Raw genomic sequence first — 5,512 nt, forward strand, 5'->3', positions numbered from 1 at the left:
ACATCTTGCCTTGCTGGCAGCGCGACACAGACTTGGTCGCTAGGCTTGGAAGGTGCTTTCGCGTCCTTGATCATCTTGTTGTCGACCATCTTGCGAAGCACCTCGACTGGAGCGTGACCCATACGCGCATGCAGGTCGACCGTCCTTCCAGTTGTCGCCGCATTTGCTGATCGAAGAGGCATGCGAAGCCAGTAGAGTCCATCTACGAGATCCGCCGATGCCACCACTTGATTCGAGTCCTTGCGTGAGATGTGCATCTCAGTGCCATCGAACACCACCTGGAACTTTCCGTTCTTGTTGATCTGCGGTACTGAAAGCAGATTCTTGCTCATGTTAGGCACATAGAGCGCGTTCTTGATCTCGATCTCGCGCTCGGTGCCGTTGGGCAGGACCACTCTTTCCACGATGGTCCCCACACCCTTGATAGCCGCCTTGTTCCCGTCGGCCACCGAAAGTTCGCCTTCATTGCGCTCGATGAGATTGGCGAACTTGGACTTGTCGTTACAGATGTGGTGTGTGGCACCACTGTCGACCGCCCACATTCCAGACACATTCTTGTTCGTCGATACTCCACATTCCAGGGAAACCGCGAACGCTACTCGATCGTAGTCGTAGTCGTCGTCGCCGTCGTTTCGCCACTGGATGTTGTTAGCTCCGCGTCCACGGCCGTTGCCGCCGCGTCGAGCACCTCGACCCTCATCCTTCTGCTTGGTCCAGCACTTGTCAATCATGTGCCCCAATTTACCGCAGTACGTGCATTGGCGAGACTCTCGGTCGGTGTTGAACGCCTTGGCCGCGTTTTCAGTCTTCACCGTCGCCGTCTTCTCACCTTGTCGCTTGATGTGCTCGTTTGTGAGCACTTTCACAACGTCTTGCGACCGCAGCTCTGCATTGCTCATCTCCAAGTTCAGCACGACGTTCTCGTAGCTCTTGGGGAGACTTCGCAGTAAGCAGATCGCCACGTCCTCGTCCTCCATCTTGGCGCCGATGCTGCTGAGCTTGGCGCTGATGTTGAGGACCTCGTTGCAATGATGCAAGACATTGCCGCCTTCCGACATCTCCATGCTGAAGAGTTGGCGCTTCAGGTAGATGCGACCAGCCTTCTGCGACCCACCATACAGCGTCTTCAAGCGCGTCCACGCGCCCCACGCTTCCTCGCAATCATCAACCACGTGATGGTAGTCCGCGTTCATGTGGAGCAACATCAGTCCGAACGCAATGTTGCTCGCCTTGACGTAGTCGTCCTTGGTCCGGATGTCCGTGAAGCTCGGCGTCGTTTCCCGGTTCACTACGTGCCATACCGACTTGGTTAGAAACACGCCATGCATGTAGCGGTTCCACGTCGCGTAGTTGTCACCGTTGAACTTGTCGATGGTGACCTTGGTCGAGGCGTCATGGGCAGAGGACATGGTGCTTGGGCTCATAACCTGTTAAAGGTGTAGAGGTGTTGGAACGAAGCTTGGGACTGAACGGAGTGACTTCTGCACTTGGTGCGGAGACCGGAGTGAAGGCACTTGAGCGGAAGAAGGAAGATTCGAAAGTGATTGATTTATCGGGGCTTACACTGTCCTCACTACCTAGGTCATCCAATCATTCTACTCATCCAATCATTCTGTACTCGTCCAATCATTCTACTCGTCCAATCATGGGTGGCATAAACAACGTACCATAATCACAGCGGGATCGTATTGGACCGGTTCAGGTTGACCGGTTAATGGGTACAACTGGTACACAGTACCAAGACCAGCAACCCTCAATATTTTCGTTTTCCTTTTCTTGAAATGATTGCATTCACAGTGCTAATCCTCAGGTTTCTGTTTTCATGTGGTATGATTGGCGGTATTTAGTTTAGATATGCTCACTCCTTTCGAAATTCAAAAGTTGTATAACTTACGACATTGATCTGGAAATCTCTCAAACATTTATTTACCTAACCTCAAATGGTATGTTTGCCACATACAAAACCAATGGTACATAAATACGTCTTAAGATATGACATTATGTTACGTGTTCAGATGCCTTTTTTTAGAACCAAATAGTTAACAAAATAAGGCCTGAATGTCAACAATTTGGCGGCCATTTCGTTCTACGAAAGACGTCATCAACATGTCATCTTTGGGACGATTATGGGCTACTCGTCAGATATTCGCTGGCGTGGTATCGTCTTGGAGTATGTACAGCATCGCGATCAGCGTTGTCGCCGATGTGTTTTTGGCTTATCGGCCCGAAAACTTCGCTGCTGGAATAATCTCTTTTTTAGACAACAGAAAATGTCGAGGACGACCCAAAATCCGAGCGATCGTCCCAATGGCCGCCTGAAGTGCAGCAATTTGTTCGCGAATATGCAATGCAACCCCTTTTACTTTAAGAGCTACGCGAGTCGCTAAAGACAGGTTTTCGACTCAGTATTGCTGCTTCTATTTGACTATTTGCCGTGCTTAACGGTTCGATTTGGGGGTGTGACAAAAAGTGCGGACCAAAAGGTCCTGATAAAGTATTCCGAAAGAACAGCAAGAGTAGAGATGTTGCCCTTTTACAGCGGGCCGGTACAACTCGTGTTTGTCGATGGAACGTCAAAGGATGGAAGGTATTGCTATTTCGGTGTGGCTGAACCTTGCCTATGTGCTAATTTGTCTATTTAAATGGTTTCTTGTTTTAGATCTTTGCTAAGAAAACGTGCCTGGTCTGCCCGTGGACCTCCAGCGGTCCTGTCCATTCCCCTTTTTCGGGGCAAGCGAATCTCCGTTGTGACAGCCTTCGATGCTGAAACATTTTATGCATGGGCTACAGCTCAGGACACTTTCACACGGCAAGCATTCCACGAAACTTTCAAGCTGTAAAATTCTACGTTTTCTCAATCCGTGGTCGTTACCATGATCAATTAGCGTTTTGGCCTACGCAAAATATCATATGTAACAGGCGTTTCAAGAGCTTATTCACGGTGCTGGTGCCCTTCCGGTTTTTCTGCCACCATATTCCCCTGACTTAAATCGGATTGAAATCGGTTTTTCTCTTCTAAAACGATGGATCCAGCGTCACACTAATATGGCATTTCGTAAAAATCCTCTTGGAATCATCAATGCAGCGATGTACTTTTGTACTCGACAGTCAGCGGAATGAAAGGAAAGGTTGCACGGTCACTGTGGGTACGAAGGAAACAATTTAGCATGAAATAGTGAGTTTTAATGAATATCATGTACGGTTAGTGAGATCATCTTGTTCTACGCTTACTGTACGGTTTTGCTGGTCAACGATAGGATCGACGTCTTCGATGTCTTCAACTGGTGCAGGTGTCCCGAAATTAGCTGCATCACGAAACGGAGGGGGCAGGCTGTAGACTGGTAAGCCTATAATATCTTGGGAAACCCCAATGTGAGCTTTCACTTGGATCACCGCACTTTAAAATTTAATTTTGAGCAACCTGAAATTCATGCCTGTGATTGCTTGTGCTGCCTGTCGATTCGTCGCCATATCCTGCGAACGTTGATCATTTTTTTTTTAAGTTGTCCGAACGCTGTGTTAGCTGGCACTTGTAGCGGTGCGTCAACTGGTAGTCGCGCTTGCATTGTAGTAATGTATATCTGCGACGCTGGTCCACTCTGAATATTTCGCTTTGTTAATAGTGCCGCTACACGTAGATCTTGTTCTCGGATTCGATTTTCGCTAGCTCTCTGAAATAGTGTGTCCTCGAGGATCTGAGGCTCTTGGAACATATACATAAAGCAAAAACAAAAATCAGACTGACCGTATAGACGAAGTCGAGCAAGTTCCCCAGCTCTTGTGGTGCGGCTAGCAGCATTTTCCTCGTCCAACTCAAGAAATCCACGCTGGGGGGGGGCTTAACGATGAAGTCATTTCACCAATCATTGGGTAGCCGTCGGATGAAATCGGTCGCTACTTGAGCCAGAAAAGTCTAAGTCTAACCCCCGGTCAATTCGAAAAGAAACGTCAATTAGATCGGTTTTGTTGTGACACGAAGTGAGGGTCAACCTTCTTGATGGTAAGGCGGTAGGTAAGTGTTGCTGACAGCGGCAGTGATATTGCAAATCTAAAGTGAGCTTTTCCTAATAGGTACTGGGATACGGGAGAATGCACACGGTAGAGTTTAACAAAATTAAGGATGTCATGTGGAAATAAGATATAATTCACCTAATCGCATTTGATCTCGAAACAATGTGTTTCGTTTTTGTCATATTATCTTTAAATTCGCAAATAAGACATGGTGTTTATTTTTGCAATAACGTAGTGGCTTTAGCCAATCGAGAGCGTTTGTCCCAGGGATTGTTTTTATTTATCATCCGTCGAGCACCGATTGGATAGAACCAAGTGGTACAATTTATCCCGGTAATCCTCTCCCGACTGATCCATATGAGACTCGTCCCCGAAGGGATGTGATGTGTCGACCCGAACACTTGGTTATGTCTCGAATCCGACGAAAGACTTGCACGCGACACTTACCTCAAGCATCAGGATACCTACAGGCACGGGAAATGAACCCGCGCTGCCTGTTAGCTGACGGGATAAGCAGCCGCACACAAACCGGTTGCCCAACATGCTAGCTATAATTTATATAAAATTTTGTCGAATCTGGTCAAATCTGTGTTTTGTATGGCACCATATTTTTTTAATTAGGGCTAGGCGAAGTTTTTAGACGGACGCATACAATCTGATAGAAGGGCTTTCGTAAGGACCACCTTCCTACGTTGGGCTATAAAGCTAAGAGCGTTTTGGCAGAAATGCACATTACAAAAACTCACCTACAAAGGTAGAGGTAGGTATGCCCGTCTGATTTAAAAGAGTGAAAATATGTGTACTAATTTCACTTGATGCTATTTAGCTCGGCCGTGTTTAATCTAATAAAAACAGTATTTGAATAATTTTCAATCAATCAATCATATACGGATAAGTCGAGCTCCTCCGAAGAACAAAAAGGCTTCAAGCAAGGAAAAGTCTCGAATGGCCAGCTTTCGCCCAGACATTTGAGCCTCACGACGCCACAGAGCAGTTTAAAATGACCAACCCAATCAACATGCGCTGGAGGATCATCGTGCTCATGAACGTCTACTTAATATATGCAGCGACGGTGGAGCAATCTGACAAGGAAGGTGCTCACGAATCGAGCACGGTATGCACTCCCAGGGAACGCTGTTAGTAACTTGGTCGACACCTACTCATTTAAAGCGGTCAAGACTAACTCGTCTGCATCGGCGAAACGTCAAAGGATGAAAGGTTAAGAATTGTAGTGTATTGTGTATTTTTTCTCAATAAAAACTTTGTATGATTCTGTTCTGCTTAGGTATATTATTTGCCGTTATGGATGATCGACAAGAAATACCGCTGCTCATGTGACAATACCTTTCAGTCGTGGTAAGTGCTGTCTTTTTTGGCTGCGATGTACGTACATGGTTTGTTTGTATGGAGAAACGTGGAGGGTACATTAAAGCGTTTGGAATTCCACAACGTGTTTAAGAATACGAATCCTCCTGTTTTTCAATCCATGGCCTTTGCCACG

The sequence above is a fragment of the Phytophthora infestans genome, genomic scaffold (genome assembly GCF_000142945.1).
Source record: "Phytophthora infestans T30-4 supercont1.67 genomic scaffold, whole genome shotgun sequence".
Classification (NCBI taxonomy): domain Eukaryota; phylum Oomycota; class Peronosporomycetes; order Peronosporales; family Peronosporaceae; genus Phytophthora; species Phytophthora infestans.